General features: G+C 54.8%; 1 protein-coding gene across 1 annotated transcript in view; it reads right to left on the minus strand.

The window, feature by feature from the left end:
* The window catches only part of LOC133360304 (SH3 and multiple ankyrin repeat domains protein 3-like), a 162590-nt gene extending 144263 nt beyond the window's left edge, over positions 1-18327 (minus strand). The window contains exon 1 of the mRNA XM_061578949.1: positions 18234-18327. The gene's annotated coding sequence lies outside the window, so the exon portion shown is untranslated. The remainder of the gene's footprint in view (positions 1-18233) is intronic.
* Between the last annotated feature and the right edge of the window lie 580 nt (positions 18328-18907).

Here is an 18907-nt window from a genome sequence, read left to right on the forward strand (position 1 = left end):
ACACACGCCGGGCTGCCTTTGTCTCCCCTAGTGGCGATGTTTTTACCACACACCGCCCCAGGTACTCATTTGAGGCTGAGTCGACCTAGGGGAGGCCCATGACCGGTTCCGAGAATCGTCACCGGTGTTGGCCGTGAGCGGGAATCGAACTCGGGTCGCCGGGTTCGTAGCTCAGCATAGCGCTAACCGCTACACCACCGCTCCCCACACACACAAAGATCCCCCGTATAGCCTGAACAGGCTGTTGGGGCAAGTGCTGTTAGCGAGCACAAAGACAAAGATCCCCCATATAGCCTTAACAGGCTTTTTGGGCAAGTGCTGTTAGCGAGCGCAAAGACAAAGATCCCCCGTATAGCCTGAACAGACTATTGGGGCAAGTGCTGTTAGCGGACACAAACACAAAGATCCCCCGTATAGCCTGAACAGGCTTTTGGGCCAAGTGCTATTAGCGAGCACCAACTAAGACAAAGAACCCCCGTATAGCTCGGTCAGACTGTTGGGGCAAGTGCTGTTAGCGAGCACACACATGGGCACACACGTGGGCACACACACACGTGGGCACACACAAGCCCGCCAAGGACGTGAAACTGTCTAACGAGAGCCGAGAAAGTGGGTCGCCTCAACAGGGGCGTGCCGCTCAGCGCGTCTCCACCGCTCCAGGCGCACGCCAGCAAGGAGCGGTGGCCGCAAGGCCCGGAGACTGTGCCCTTGCCCACCGTCGCTCTCCTCCCGTCAGCGCCACCAAGGACACTCGGCACCGTCGGGGCCCGAACGACGACAGCGGTGGTGGTGGTGGTGGTGGCGGCGGTGGCAGTGATGATGGTGGTGGTGGTGATGATGATGGTGGTGGCGGTGGTGGTGATGATGGTGATGATGATGGTGGTGGTGGCGGTGGTGGCGGTGGTGCTGGTGGCGGTGGTGGTGGCGGTGATGATGATGGTGGTGGTGGTGGTGGTGATGATGGTGGTGGTGGTGGCGGTGGTGGCGGTGGCGATGATGATGATGATGGTGGTGGTGGTGGTGGCGGCGGTGGTGGCGGCGGTGTTGGCGGTGGTGGTGGTGATGATGATGATGATGGTGGTGGTGGCGGTGGCAGTGGTGGTGGCAGCGGCGGTGGTGGTGGTGGCGGCGGTGGTGGCGGTGGCAGTGGTGGCAGTGGTGGCGGCGGCGGCGGCGATGGTGATGCAGAGCGGAACCAGGAGGGCCATGGCGAACATGCTTTTAACGTCGGGCCAACGTCGGCCAACGAAGGAGATGAATGTGATGACGACAGAGGACACGTTGATGGCGATGATGATGAAGAGCCGAACGAGGACAACCCCGGGGGGTTAACGTCTCAACGTCGGGCCGACGGTTTTGACCGCGGAAAAAAATCTTCGTGGCTTTTAATCGGATTCCTCCAGCACAGCAATTCTGATCCTGATATCTACGAGCTCTGTCTGGCGCAGGGGTGCGGGCGAGCAATTGCAGAGCCTGCACCTTCGCAGTTGTGCCCCGATGTTGGGGGTTGGGGGGAGGTGGCGCTGTTTGGTGTCGCTCTTGCGGGGATGGTCAACCGCCAGCCACGATGGTGCTCCACACACTCACCCAGAGCGCTCCACACACTCACCACGGGGTGCACCACACACTCACCCACCCAGAGCGTAAACCTTCACCCCCCATACCTCCAACCTTCCCCCCCCCCTCACCTCCCCCAGCCCCCTCCACCTCCACCTCCACCTCACCTCCCACCCCTTCCCCCCTCCCCCCACCCCTTCCCCCCTCCCCCCACCCCTCCCCCCACCCCCTCCCCTCACCCCCCACCACCTTCCCCCTCCCCCCACACCATCCCCCCTCCCCCCACCCCCTCCCCCCACCCCCCTCCCCCCACCCCTTCCCCCCTCCCCCCACCCCTTCCCCTCGCCCCCCACACCATCCCCCTCCCCCAACCCCTTCCCCCTTCCCCCTGCACCTCACCCGCCCCCCTTTCCCCCTCCCCCCACCCTTTCCCCCCTCCCCCAACCCCTCCCCCCACCCCTTCCCCCCTCCCCCCACCCCTTCCCCCCCGCACCCCATCCCCCCTCCCCCGCAGCCCTTCCCCCCTCCCCCCATCCCCCCGCACCCCACCCCTTCCCCCCTCAATCTCACCCCGGGCCTCCCTCCCCTGCACCCCCCTTTCCCCCCCCAGCCCCCACCTCACCCAGGCCCCCGCCCCTCCACATCCCCATTTCCTCCCTGGTGAAACAGGAATTGTCTTAAACGAGGGAATCGGCCAACCAGGCAGGAGGCTCCTCCCGAGAAGTGAATAGAATGGAGCGTGCTGGGGGGAGGGGAGGGGCCTGGGTAAATAGGGGACAATTCTTTATTTATCTGAGCCATTCCCAGCCCCACTCACCCATCCACAGCACACACTTTAAACCTCAACACGTTTATTTGTTTAACACTCAGCTCAGTCATTCAGATGCTTCTTTTGGTCAGCTTCGCGCTTCCCCCCCCTCCCTCCTCCCCTCCCTCCCTCCTCCCTCCCTCCCTCCCCTCCCTCCCCTCCCACCCCTCCCTCCCCTCCCTCCCCTCCCCGCAAATTTATTCGGACCACGGCTCGTGGAAGAAGACGTAACTGAACTACTTTCCAGTAATCACGTAACACGTCGGGGGCCGGGTCGACGTTGGGAAGTAGACATCAAGGAACTACTCTTGAGATCACTTCGCGGTGAGCGCGGTAACGTTGGGACAACGTTGGGAAGTAGACATCACAGAACTACTCCTGAGGTCACTTCGCGGTGAGCGCGGTAGCGTTGGGACGACGTTGGGAAGTTGACATCAAGGAACTACTCCTGAGGTCACTTCGCGGTGAGCGCGGTAACGTTGGGACAGCGTTGGGAAGTTGACATCAAGGAACTACTCCTGAGATCACTTCGCGGTGAGCGCGGTAACGTTGGGACAACGATGGGAAGTTGACATGAATTAACTGTATTCTTGGTTCTTCCGGTAAAGTCACGTAGAAGGGAAATAATAAAATAATTAAAATAAAACAATAAAATTCTCACGACGTTTCGGCCACAACGCAAGCAGCCGTAATCTGAGGACGGCTGCTTGCGTTGAAATCGCGATATCTCTGCAACCACGAACCGCCCATGAATGAAACTCTTACCACTTGAAAGGGCGGGGCATAGAGGGGGCGGGGCATAGAGAGGGTGGGGCATAAAGTTTCAAATGATGACCGCTCGATGCCTCTCCCAGCGCACAAACAGCCCCTAGCCTCAGTCATTCGCAAGACGGTGACCCCGCAACACACAAGGGGCGTTTTGCGTTCTGCAGTTCAGCAAGACTGAATCCGTAATTGCGGTGCAGCGTGCATTTCAACGGCGTTTTGGCATCGATCCGCCAATGTCGAAGAGCATTCGTCTTTGGTAGCGACAATTTGAGGAAACAGGCTGCTTAGGCAAGGGGAAGAGCACGGGGCGACCATGCACCTCAGAGGGAAAAATGAGAAGAGTGGCGTTTGGGACGAATTCAACTGTCGTCTCGATGTTGTCCGTACAGCAGGTAGAGGGCACATAGAGCATTTATAAAATGCTTAGCAAGACTTGATAACTCTTCTTGGTTCTTTCGGTAAAGTCACGTAGAAGGGAAGTAATAAAATAATAAAAATAAAACATAATAAAATAATTCTCACGACGTTTCGGCCACAACGCAAGCAGCCGAAACGTCGTGAGAATTACTTTATTATTTTTATTATTTTACTATTTCCCTTCTACGTGACTTTACCGAAAGAACCAAGAAGATGAATCCCTGCAGTCACGAAAGCTTTAAATCGAAACTTGATAACTCATTAAACCGTTTGCAACTTTTTGTGTAATTGTAACATGTTGCCATCGTGAAATATACTGCTTTGAAAGTGGGTCCATGTTTTTGAAACTCCCAGAATTCTTTACTTTACCAGGTAGGGCGCCCCACTGGAGCTGCACAGCTCTCTTTCTTTTCAGCAGGGACCTGGGCCATCACGAACGAGAGCCTCAACGAAGTGGCTCATCATCATCATCATCATCGCGTGGAAATGTATAGCAGCCAAAAGCTCTAAACGCGTGTTTCTAAATGTGGAGGGGAAAACCGGAGGACCTGGAGAAAAATCCACGCGACCGCGGGGAGAGAGAGAGAGACACCGCGAACTCCAAATGTACAGCAGCAGGAGTCAGGGTCGGGATTGAACCCACGACCTCCTGCACACCAGGCGAGGCAGTTAACATCTCCTAGCCACCGTGATGATGATGAGAGACGCAAACTCCAAATATACAGCAGCAGGCGTCAGGGTCGGGATCGAACCCACGACCTCCTGTACACCACGCGAGGTAGTTAACATCTCCTAGCCACCGTAATGATGATGAGAGAGACAGGCAAACTCCAAATATACAGCAGCAGGCGTCAGGGTCGGGGTCGAACCCACGACCTCCTGCACACCAGGCGAGGTAGTTAACATCTCCTAGCCACCGTGTGCGGTTTTCGTGGTTGGTTTCCAGCAATGCCCCAGCCACTATGACCCCCCCCCCCACGCTACGAGCTGCGGCAACCACCACAGTCAAGCATCTTTTTTTTCGTGTTTTTTTTTTAAACTGCACGACGACGCCCAACAATTTCGTGGGTTTGTCCGGAAAGGAGCGGACGAGAAACAAAGGGGGGGACGCACGCACACACGCACGCACGCACGGACAGACGGACAGACGGAGGGCACGGATGTACGCGGAGACTGATGCACAGACGGACGCACAGATGGACGCACACACGCACGGACGCACGGACACACAGACGGACACGCGAAGCCACCAAACCGAGTCTGCGTTCCACTAACGGACGCAGCCGCTGGGCCACCCCAAACGCAAGGCGCGAACTGCCTGCAAGAGGCCAAGGAAACACCTGGCTTCGAAAGCAAAGACAAAGACCCCACCCCATGCCGGTTTCGAATGTAGATATATCTGTGATGAACTTCTTTCGCACCACCGTACGTAGCCAACCGTAGACTCACACATAGACCCATAGACTCACACTGAGACCCATACTCACACATAGACCCATAAACTCACAGAGACCCATAGACTCCCGCAGAGACCCACAGACTCACACAGAGACCAATACTCACACAGACCCATAGATTCACACAGAGACCCATCGACTCACACAGAGACGCATAGACTCACACAGAGACCCATAGACTCACACAGAGACCCACAGACTCACACAGAGACCCACAGACTCACACAGAGACCCACAGACTCACACAGAGACCCATACTCACACAGAGACCCACAGACTCACACAGAGACCCATAGACTCACAAAGAGACCCATAGACTCACACAGAGACCCACAGACTCACACAGACCCATAGATTCACACAGAGACCCATCGACTCACACAGAGACGCATAGACTCACACAGAGACCCATAGACTCACGCAGAGACCCACAGACTCACACAGAGACCCACAGACTCACACAGAGACCCACAGACTCACACAGAGACCCATACTCACACAGAGACCCACAGACTCACACAGAGACCCATAGAATCACAAAGAGACCCATAGACTCACACAGAGACCCACAGACTCACACAGAGATCCACAGACTCACACAGAGACCCATACTCACACAGAGACCCACAGACTCACACAGAGACCCACAGACTCACACAGAGACCCACAGACTCACACAGAGACCCATACTCACACAGAGACCCATAGACTCACACAGAGACCCATAGACTCACACAGAGACCCACAGACTCACACAGAGACCCACAGACTCACACAGAGACCCATAGACTCACACAGAGACCCATAGACTCACACAGAGACCCATAGACTCACACAGAGACCCACAGACTCACACAGAGACCCACAGACTCACACAGAGACCCATACTCACACAGAGACCCACAGACTCACACAGAGACCCATCGTTTGTTGTCCCCCCCCCCCGCACCTCCAGTTAGCACGGTTGGCTACGTACGGTGCGAAAGAAGTTCAACGCACATCCATAGACACAGACACAGAAAATACAGGGTGGTGATCCACTCATAGATACCCCAGTCTAATTGGCACGTCCAACACCGATGTCAACACGCACATTAACTATTGAAACTGGATGAGACGACCGGCATAGTTACACACAAAGACAAAGGTCCCCCGTGTAGCCTGTAACAGACTGTTGGGGCAAGTGCTGTTAGCGAGCGGCGCCTTCGAAGGCCGTCACGGCACACGAGGGGGGGGTGGGTGGCACGGCGCCCGGCCGCCTTTGTCTTCCCAGCGGCCATCTGTACACACCGCGCCAGCTCAATGTTGACTTGAAACTTTCGTGGCTGCAAGAATATGCCGCAGCAGGATAGCCATTTGAGGCTGAGTCGACCTAGGGGAGGGCCCAGGACCGGTTTCAGATCATCGTCACCTGGTGTTGGTGGCAGCGATGGTGAATCGAACATCCCCGGGATCGCCGGATTCATAGCGCCGCGCGCTAACCGCTGCACCACCGCTCCCCCCCACTTTACACAACAACACGCAAGCTCACTCACGCCCGCGCGCACACACAAACGGGGCCATACAGAGTGGCCGCCACCACCGGCTACTGCCAACACACAACCACCAACACCAACAACACCGCCACCACAAACACCGCCACTCACCACCACCAAAATCACAACACCGCCGCCACCCACCAACCACCATCACCACCACCACCAACACCGCCGCCACCACCGCCACTGCCATTACCACCACCGCCACTGCCACCACCACCAACACCACCACCACCACCACCGCTAACACCACCGCCGCCACCACCACCACCACCGCCACCAACCACCATCACCACCAACACTGCCGCCACCACCAACACCGCCACCACCGCCACCACCGCCACCACCACCACCGCCGCCACCACCAACACCGCCACCACCGCCACCACCGCCACCACCACCACCGCCGCCACCACCAACACCGCCACCACCGCACGCGAAAACAAAACCCCACGAGCGACAATTAAAGCGACGGGCTGTACGGATCTAAGCCCCCGTTACTGTCAACGACACAGCTATCCTCCACCACCACCACCTCCACCACCTCCTCCCCCGGCGCTTTCACTTAAAGCGTCCGGCTCTGATGGACACCATTGAGGACGCGCATGAAAGGGCCCGATTCTTGCGGACGTTCGTTAGCATTCCGCGGTGTGCCCGGTGCCGGGGAGTGTGCCGGAGAGCGTTGTGTGTGCCTCTCTGTCCACCACCACCCCCCCCCCCCCCCCCAGCTCACAAAGGAGAGGCTCTTTTCTCTCGCTCGCAAGCAAGCCCTCGAGCCGGGCAGAAGAGGCGCGCGCGAGACATCGCCTCTCGTCGCGCTCTCTCTCCGTGCAGCGACACACTCGTGACGACGACGACGATGATGATGATGATAATGACAGCTACGGTTCAACATGCAGCAGGAGGATTTTCGCGACCCTTGATAGAAAAGGAGAGGTAGGTGTTCTGGGTGGTTAGAGCGCCTGGATGTAAAAAATGTGTCGTTTAACTCGCCACCACCCGACACGGCCAATTAGTAAGGTTTGTCAACATTAAACGCATCGTGACGTTTCGTCGACGTGGAAAACCTTCGATTTAAAGCTTTCGTGACTGCAGGGATTCATCTTCTTGGTTCTTTCGGTAAAGTCACGTAGAAGGGAAATAATAAAATAATAAAAATAAAACATAATAAAATAATTCTCACGACGTTTCGGCCACAACGCAAGCACCTTCACCTGAGGACGGCTGCTTGCGTTGTGGCCGAAACGTCGTGAGAATTATTTTATTATTTTTATTATTTTATTACTTCCCTTCTACGTGACTTTACCGAAAGAACCAAGAAGATGAATCCCTGCAGTCACGAAAGCTTTAAATCGAAAAATGGACGGGTTGTTTCACGGATGGGTATAGTCTGCCGGTAAGCAGGTGGGAGGTGTGGGGCTGCCCCACACCCCCACGCCCCCCACCCCCCACCACCCCCCCACCCCCCACGCTGTTTTTGTCACCCACGACCGGGTCGCTTGCTGGCGACTGCTCCGCCAGCCACTCTGCCGAGCGCAGGTCGTGACGCCGACGCCGACGATGCCGTGACGGCGAAGGGCGACTCTCCCACGTAGCCTCCTCGGGAAAAGAAGATGTTGGATCTCTCACCGGGGGGCAGCGGGGGGGAGGGGGGCAGTCGCGCACCGTACGATTAATTGAGCAATTAATCAAGGAGCGGAGGCGAGGAGGCGAACTCAATGCACTCCTCGACAATGCCAAAGACGTGGCCTTGAAATGGGGGAGGGAGGGGGGCAACGTGAAATGTGAATGTATAATAGGCGACGTTTCGGGTAACAGACCTTCTTCATGGCACGCACGTGCAGAGGACAGTAGAGAGAGACGGAGAGACAGAGTGGATGGTTAGAGTTGGAGACTCGTTTTCACATCTACATTGAACACTCATTTCTTGAGAACTGCTTTTTGCGTTTAGTTTGTTGACCCCCCCCCCCCGCACCTCCTGTTAGCACAGAGACCCACAGACTCATCCAGAGACCCATAAACTTACACAGAGACCCATAGACCCACACAGAAACCCATAGACTCACACAGAGACCCATAGACTCACCCAGAGACACATAGACTCATCAAGAGACCCGTAGACCCACACAGAGACCCGTAGACCCACACAGAGACCCGTAGACCCACACAGAGACCCATAGACCCACACAGAGACCCATAGACCCACACAGAGACCCATAGACCCACACAGAGACCCGTAGACCCACACAGAGACCCATAGACCCACACAGAGACCCGTAGACCCACACAGAGACCCGTAGACCCACACAGAGACCCGTAGACCCACACAGAGACCCGTAGACCCACACAGAGACCCATAGACTCACACAGAGACCCACAGACTCACACAGAGACCCATAGACTCACACAGAGACCCATAGACCCACACAGAGACCCACAGACTCACACAGAGACCCACAGACTCACACAGAGACCCACAGACTCACACAGAGACCCATAGACTCACACAGAGACCCATAGACCCACACAGAGACCCATAGACCCACACAGAGACCCATAGACTCACACAGAGACCCACAGACTCACACAGAGACCCACAGACTCACACAGAGACCCACAGACTCATCCAGAGACCCATAGACTCACACAGAGACCCATAGACTCACACAGAGACCCATAGACCCACACAGAGACCCATAGACTCACACACAGACCCATAGACTCACACAGAGACCCAGAGACTCACACAAAGACCCAGAGACTCACACAGAGACATAGACTCACACAGAGACCCACAGACTCACACAGAGACCCACAGACTCACACAGAGACCCACAGACTCACACAGAGACCCACAGACTCACACAGAGACCCACAGACTCACACAGAGACCGTACATCGTCACCGCGGCACGACGGGCCTCGCGGTGAGGGATTGAACCCAAGCGCGGCTAGGATCGTCGGCCGTAAACCGCGAAGGCGCCACTGCTCGAGTTGCACCGATGAGGCAAAGACAAAGATCCCCCGCGTAGCCTGCGCACGGGGGCTACACACGGGGGCAAGTGCCTGTGATTGGCTGGCAGCGCACCCTTTGCCACCTGATGTTTGTGCATACCACGCCAGGTACCCGCTTGACCTGGGCCAGACCCAGGATGGGTTCAAATATTCATCACTACTCTCACTGGTCGTGAGGAGCGGGGAACAGACAAAGGTCCCCCCCGTATAGCCTTTCACGAGATGTTGGGGCAAGTGCTGTTAGCGAGCACCAATGATAGATCGGCACCGCATCCAATGTTGATGTTGACCGCACACAGCACCGGGTGCTCATTTAAGGCCGAGCCGACCTAGGAGATGCCACGACACCACCGCTTCCGTCGCCCTCGCCACGTCCCGGTGAGGGCCGTGCGTGCGAGCACTACTGTAGACGCGCACCCCTGCCGTGGCTAAATGAGGTCGCGTGCGGGGAGGGGCGGTGAAGCGGCGATATTCCTCCGAACGTGGAGATTCCACGCCGCTGTGATTCGCCCCCTTGCGCCAGTCGAAGGGGAGGAGGGAGGAAGGGATGGAAGGAGAGGAGAGATATTTTTAAAAAAAGCTGGGGCGGGAAATCAAATAAGGCACACGCGACCATCTTACCCATCGCCGAAAATCCTCGGGCGCTGAAACGCAGTGCCGGGCATCCTCTGGTCCAGAGGCAGGCGCTCGTTCGCTGGCGTGTAATTAATTGGGTTTTGCTCGACTTCGTATGCCATTAGTGTGACGGCAGGCAACAAAAAAAAACACACGCGCGGAAATTTTTTTTTCTTGGTTTTCTTAAAACAAGGAATGCCGAGCCGGGAGAGAGAGAAAGAGCCCCCCCCCCACACCCCACCCCTGATCACCCCCCTCCCAACCCGGGAGAGTGTAATGCGCGTAGAGATCTCGTTGAGGCTCTGTCTTGCGCTCCTCTGCCTCGAGGTTGAGGGTCCAAAATGGAAATCCGCTTCGGATGAACGAGCGGCCGGGCTGAGTGGTCATCACGATAGCCCTCACCCCCCCAACCTCCCCCTCCCCCACCCCCCAACCTCCCCCACCCCCTCCCCCCTTTCTGGAGGTCGCGAGTTCAAATCCGACCTCTTGTTACGTAAATATATTTTTTAATGAGGATGAGTAGACGTGTTGTACAAACAGCCACGTAACGGTAACTTTTCAAATTATATCACAATTGGTGTTTACCCGTTCTGGCAACAACACAGTTGTGTCAAGATGTTAAAACACCAAACGGAAACCTTTTGCAAGGAATCATGTCACTTGCATTGACCACACACACTCGTGGTGAACATGCAAACGAACATACTCTGGTAGGATATGATGATGTATTATCTTTGAAACTGATCGGTCCACACCCCAGACAGCTTTCTTTAGAGCCGAGTCTCAAACAGCGTCAGACCAGAGTACGACGAAAGGCGATTGTCGTCGTCATCGCCATCATCACGATCATCGCCAGCCACGGCCGATCCACTCCTGGATGAATGCCTTTGACCCATGCCACCTCCACGCAGTGATCAGCCCAGCACACGGACAAACTGGGCCCAATTTCGTCCTTGCACGCGCCTCCCCGTCCAATCGGAAGCGCGTTTCATTCCGTTCCTTGCCTGCACATCAAACTAAAACACATTATTTTTTTTTAACCAGGTCAGGTCCCACCGAGCCACGTAGCTGATTTCCAGAATCGACCCTGGCTAAGACAAGTGATAGCTCAACAAAGCGGGCTTATCGTCACCGCGTGGAAATTCAAAGCGGAGGCCAAGTGCTCTGAACGCGTGACGTCGATTCTAAATGTGGAGGGAGAGGGGAAAACAATGGGAGGACCCGGAGAAAAACCCACGCGACCACGGGTTAGAGAGAGAGGCAGAGACGCAAACTCCAAGTATACAACAGCAGGCGTCGGGGTTGGGCCCACGACCTCCCGCATACCAGGCGAGGGAGTTAACATCTCCTAGCCACCGTGGCACCGATGATACATGCCCACCGGTAATCATTCCTGCTAATCACCGACGCGTCTCTCACGTGAGAACCCAACTCTAACCGGCGCGCGTTCTCCAATCCACCTCGTATCTCTCCCTCCTCCTCCTCCTCGCTCCTCGCTCACCGTAATTCCAAGAATGCAATGCGTACCCACCCCATCCCCCCGCTTTTAAAGTTAATGTTCCACATTCTCCAACGACCACGGTTGGGACGGGAGCAGCAGCAGGTCAGGTCGCGCGAGCCGACCAGAGGACGCCACGTTGCTGCTGCGCGGAGGCGGTAGAGGCGTCAAACGACGAACCTCCACAACCTTGCCGGCCCACCGAATGAATGTCGAGGATGAAAAAGTCTCTAACGTGCGAGTCGCTAAGCCACACCGGGAGCGGTTGTCACCTTTCCCCGTGACAAGTCAAACGATCCCTCAGTGGAGATTACACGGCTCCTATTCCGGGGGCAAGGCTCCCCCAGAAGTTGCAACCGGGTACCCGATACCCGTACCCTACCCGATATCCGGCTACCCGTACCCGGCCGGGTACGGGTACGGGTACCCGTTTGCGACCCTGGTGCGGCCGGGTACGGGTACGGGTAGGCCGTGAGTCACTGGTGAGTAACTGTTTGTCACTCATTTCCCAACGTATTGTCTCTTCTCACAATTCAAGTTCCTAGAATGAACCCACCCGCGCCTGCAACATGGCTTCATCCCAGAGGTCGCAATCGGGTACCCGATACCCGTACCCTACCCGATACCTGGCTACCCATACCCGGCCGGGTACCCGTTTGCGACCCTGGTGCGGCCGGGTACGGGTACGGGTAGGCCGTGAGTCACTGGTGAGTAACCATTTGTCACTCATTTCGGGTAGGGTACGGGTAGGGAACGGGTACCCGTTTGCGACCCTGGTGCGGCCGGGTACGGGTACGGGTAAGGAATCAAAACCCGTTTGCCACCTCTGGGCTCCCCCCATGTCTCCGCCCACCGATCACGTAGGGCGAACGTCGGGCCAACGTCGTGCCAACGTCGGGCTCGACGTTGGGCCGCTAACGTTGGCACCAACGCGACTCGAACTCACGACCTTCCAAATCGCGAGCGAGTGGCCACCGAGACGAACATTTTTGTTTCTCATTTCCCCCCCCCCCCCTTTTCCCGTCGGCAGAAAGATACACAGACCTCTCTCCTGGCACTGCGCTGTGCACACACATTCCAGCGACGCTTACACAAAGACAAAGATCCCCCCGCCCACACCGTATAGCCTTTAGCAGACTGTTGGGGCAAGTGCTGGCAGCACCTACGAAGAACGGCAATGGACACGTGGGCAGGTGCACTTGACACAGCCGATTAGTAAAGTTTGGTCACGTAAACGAAACGTGGCCAATTCGTTACGGGGTACAGCACCACCGGTTGTGCGTTGGAGGGCAAAGATTGTAAATGTTGTGGATTTGCTCTCCAACACGCCGGTTGTGACCGTTCGAGCAACGGACTGGCCACGTTCTGTTTACGTGACAAACCTTAGTGATAGGTTTTTACCCTTTCAACTGGTACAAAAACTGACACCTTTATACAAGGCATCATTTCGATTTAAAGCTTTCGTGACTGCAGGGATTCATCTTCTTGGTTCTTTCGGTAAAGTCACGTAGAATGGAAATTATTTTATTATGTTTTATTTTTTTATTTTATTATTTCCATTCTACGTGACTCTACCGAATAAACCAAGAAGACAAGGCATCATGTTTGCAATAACCACAACACAAGCAGTCAAAATGCAAACAAAAAGAAACAACTCTGATGATGATGATAATGATATGCACTGTCCTTTTTGCCACTGGTAAAGGAGGTCTCTCAGTGTAACAAACCTTGCACAATCGGCTGCGTCGGGTGGTGGCGGGTTTAACGACACACATTAATATATTTACGCGATCGAACCAAAAAAATAAAACCTCTATCATGGATGATATCGGTGGCGAAAGCCTCCGCCGGGGTGTTAAACAGGCTTAATGCGACACAATACAAACGAACAGGCGTCGACGTGACCGTGCATCGCGTCAGCATTTGGCGTCTGAAGGGAAACACATCGTCGATGAAATAAAACAACAGCAGCAGCAGCGGCCGCGCGCAAAGTACGGCGAAACCATTCTGTCGCGATTTGCGCTCACGAGCACGCGGGCATTGTGTCGATCGCAGTTTGTGTCGACCGCAATGTGTCGTTCGCGAGCAAACGAGGGACGACGGGGATTTGGTTTGTTTTTTTCTTTCCGCGTGGGACTTTCGGTAAACGTTAGGGCCATTTTGGATTGATTTTGGCATTTTATTGTGACGTCATACGTAACCGTGTTAGAATGTCGATAGGTCGCGTAGGTTAATTATTTGAAACACTTTGAACTGCGCATTCTTGAGATTCTATCTTAAGTTCCGTCAAAAAAACACTCATTTTTTTTTACGGAAACAATACTGCGTATGTTTTTTGGTAGAATTTAAGCAACCGTTAACGCGTCACGTCAGAGCACCTTTTGGCGGGAAAAATCGCCGGAAGTGACGCCACGGACGTGATGTCACTTCCTGTGATGTCACATTTTCGGAACAATCCGAATTTTTGTTTTTAAACAAATTATATCTAACATCCCATTTTGTTGTGGGATAAATCCGATATTTGGGAGCACGCTTTTAATACAAACATGAAGATCCATGCCTGTCAAACCCATTATCAGTGCCTTACCTTACTACAGACCAATTCACACCTTATTGGTCACCCCATGCCCCTTATACATCTCAACGTTCATCCGACAAAGTCCCATCACAAGGGAGAAACACAAATAGACAAACACATGTTTTTGCCCGTATTGAAACGGCTGTACGCCGTATGGACCTGCAAACTCAATTTCCCTGTACAAGAATACGGGGTAAACCGTATGGGTTGACAGCTATGAAGATCCATCTTATGGCCTACTATTGGTAGAAGTGTTGGTAAGTGAACGCACACAAATATGCCAAACAGACAACTGGAGGACCCGATGAAAAATCCACGCGACCACGGAGAGAGATACGAAAAACTCCAAATTTCTAGCAGGCGTCCGGGTCGAGATCAAACCAATGACCTCCTGTGTACTAGGCGAGATAGTTAACATCTCACCACAGCGTTGTGACGGAGTGACCGCCAACGAATTGGTAAGCGAACACACAAATATGGACTTACCCCCCAAAACAGAGAATTTCCCGCAGGCGTCACAGGGTCAGGATCGAACCCACGACCTCCTGTATACCAGGCGAGGTAGTTAACATCTCCTAGCCATCGTGATGATGTTGAGAGACGCAAACTCCAAATATACAGCAGCAGGCGTCACAGGGTCAGGATCGAACCCACGACCTCCTGTATACCAGGCGAGGTAGTTAACATCTCCTAGCCATCGTGATGATGAGAGATGCAAACTCGAAATATACAGCAGCAGGCGTCACAGGATCAGGATCGAACCCACGACCTCCTGTACACCAGGCGAGGGAGTTAACATCTCCTAGCCACCGTGATGATGATGACGAGAGAGACACGCAAACTCCAAATATACAGCAGCAGTCATCACAGCATCAGGATCGAACCCACGACCTCCTGCGTACCAGGCGAGGGAGTTAACATCTCCGAGCCACCGCGGGGTTGGGGGGGGAGATGGAGCGATGAAATCCGTAAGGCGCTGCGAAGGATCATAATGTCGCAGGATCACAACAACTCCCTGGGGGGCACGCTTGCCCAGCAGTGGATCGAGCATAGTCGATGGGCGCTTGACGATGAAAATTCTTTTCCTCGGTGACCTGGAGCCAATAGTTCGAAATGGGGCCGTCCATAAATGACGTCACGCGATTTTGGACGATTTTTGACCCCCCCCCCTCGTCACACGGCGTCACAAAAAAGTCAGACCCCCCCCTCAAATATGACGTCATAAAGCTCTGCCCCCCCCACTCCCCAAAACCATATTTCCATTTTGAAAATAAAACATGCTTCAAATCGCCTTAAACTATTGTCATTGTAGTGCGTATTTAATGTGGCGCTGCACTCTGATGTTGTAGGAGTGTTGTTATAATAATTAGTGTTGTTATAACAATTCTATATTTATTTAAAGTTGCGCATTTTGATGTGACGTCACATTCTCAACCCCCCCCCCCCCAGTCACACATCGTCACAAATGTCTGACCCCCCCCCCCCCCAGGTGCGTGACGTCATTTATGGACGGCCCCAATTCCACGTTCTTATGACAAGGCCCAGTCCATCGCAGTCTTTGGTAAATGCTTTCTGCCGACATAACTGCACCTGTTGTTTGAGTCTTACTGGTTCTCATTTTACCAACCCCGGATGGAGTGATGATGATGATTGGTCAGCATAGGGCAGTGCGGAAAAGCACACAGTTGTACTGTACTTATATGCTCCCACTCATACTGCAGATAATCTCCCTGCGTTCTCACCAACCCGCATTGCCCAACGTGGTTAAGTATGGTCATGTTTTATTTTATTATTTTATTATTTCCATTCTACGTGACTTTACCGAAAGAACCAAGAAGATGAAACAAGGGTGTCTGCCACATGTATGTTACACGGTAACGTGTAGCACATGAACATTTCGCATGGCGCGTGAACACAAACACGTGTACACACACGCAAAGACAAAGATGACCCGTGTAGCCTTTAACAGACTGTCGGGGCAAGTGCTGTTAGCGAGCACTTATGAAGGTCGGCACGGCACACGAGGGGGTGGGTGGCCAGCACCACGCCCGGCCGCCTTTGTCTCCCCAGTGGCGATGTTTACGCACCGCACCAGGTACACATTTGAGGCCGAGTCGACCTAGGGGAGGCCCAAGACCGGTTCAGATAATCGTCACTGGTGTTGGCCGTTCGTAGCGCAGCGTAGCGCTAACCGCTGCACCACCGCTCCCCACCATATATGTGTATACACAAAGATAAAGATCCCCCGTATAGCCTTAACAGACTGTAGGGGCAAGTGCTGTTAGCGAACACACACACAGGGCATATATATACACAAATGTTGAATAGACCCACACACGCGTACAGAGGCAGACACACACGCACACACCACACACAGATAAATACCCACACACACGCACGCACGCGTGTACACACATGTGAATACAGACCCACACACGTGTACACAGGCAGACACACACAGCACACATACGCACACGCGCGTACACAACGGTGAACACCCACGGCACACACACGTGTACAGACAGAAGGGGATATACACACAGACACACAAACACCACGGCCAACATACACACACACGTGCACAGACAGAAGGGGACACACATACAGACACACACACGTGTATAAACACAAGGGGACAAACACACAGACACACACACACCACAGGCAATATACACACACACGTGTACAGACAGAAGGGGACACACACAGACACACACAAACACACACACACATACACACACACAGACACACACACCACAGGCAACATACACACACACGCACGTGTACAGACAGAAGGGGACGTACACACAGACACACACACACACAGACACACACACACCACAGGCAACATACACACACACGCACGTGTACAGACAGAAGGGGATATACACACAGACACACACAGACACACACACACCACAGGCAACATACACACACACGCACGTCTAAAGACAGAAGGGGACGTACACACAGACACACACAGACACACACACACCACAGGCAACATACACACACACGCACGTGTACAGACAGAAGGGGACGTACACACAGACACACACAGACACACACACAGACACACATACACACACACACACAGACACACACACACAGACACACACACACAGACACACACACACCACAGGCAACATACACACACAAGCACGTGTACAGACAGAAGGGGATATACACACAGACACACACAGAAACACACACACACCACAGGCAACATACACACACACGCACGTGTACAGACAGAAGGGGACGTACACACATACAGACACACACACACACAGACACACACACACCACAGGCAACATACACACACACGCACGTGTACAGACAGAAGGGGACGTACACACAGACACACACAGACACACACACACACACCACAGGCAACATACACACACACGCACGTGTACAGACAGAAGGGGACGTACACACAGACACACACAGACACACACACACCACAGGCAACATACACACACACGCACGTGTACAGACAGAAGGGGACGTACACACAGACACACACAGACACACACACACCACAGGCAACATACACACACACGCACGTGTACAGACAGAAGGGGACGTACACACAGACACACACAGACACACATACAGACACACATACACACACACAGACACACACACACAGACACACACACACAGACACACACACACGTGTACAGACAGAAGGGGATATACACACAGACACACACAGACACACACACACCACGGGCAACATACACACACACGCACGTGTACAGACAGAAGGGGACGTACACACAGACACACACACACACATACACACACAGACACACACACAGACACACACACACAGACACACACACACAGACACACACACACAGACACACACACAGACCACACACACACAGACACACACAGACACACACACAGACACACATACACACACACAGACAGACACACACACCACGGGTATATACGCCGCACGCTGCACTCACCACTCGGCCCCTGCGCTGAGCACCACGCTGAGTCTCTGCTGCTGCTGCTGTTCGGCTCCGCGCGATGCACGGGAGGGGAGGGGGCTCTACCGTTAGAGGGGCGGGGCTTAGTGGGAAGGGGCGGGGCTTAGTGGGAAGGGGCGTGGCTTAGTGGGAAGGGGCGTGGCTTAGTGGGAAGGGGCGTGGCTTAGTGGGAAGGGGCGTGGCTTAGTGGGAAGGAGCGAGGTTTGATGGAAAGGGGAGGGGCTTAGTGAGAAGGGGCGGGGCTTAGTGGGAAGGGGCGGGGCTTCTCGGCGGGGTGGGGCGAGGAGGGACGGGTGGGGGGGGGGCAAGATGGCCCGGGTGGGGGGAGGGCTAGGTGTGGCACGGGTGGGGGGGGGGCGAGATGGTCCGGGTGGGGGGGGGAGGCTAGGTGTGGCACGGGGGGGAGGCGAGATGGTCCGGGTGGGGGGGGTGGCTAGGTGTGGCACGGGTGGGGGGTGGCGAGATGGCCCGGATGGGGGAGGGGTGAGGTGGCACGGGTGGGGGGGAGGGGTGAGGTGGCACGGGTGGGGGGGGGAGGCTAGGTGTGGCACGGGGGGGGGGGGTGTGGCGAGGTGGCACGGGTGGGGGAGGGTGGCGAGATGGCCCCGGGTAGGAGGGAGGGTGGCGAGGTGGCACGGGTGGGGGGGAGG

Source organism: Lethenteron reissneri, chromosome 68, assembly GCF_015708825.2.
Source record: "Lethenteron reissneri isolate LAM-NWPU_2019-01 chromosome 68, ASM1570882v1, whole genome shotgun sequence".
Taxonomy (NCBI): Eukaryota; Metazoa; Chordata; class Hyperoartia; order Petromyzontiformes; family Petromyzontidae; genus Lethenteron; species Lethenteron reissneri.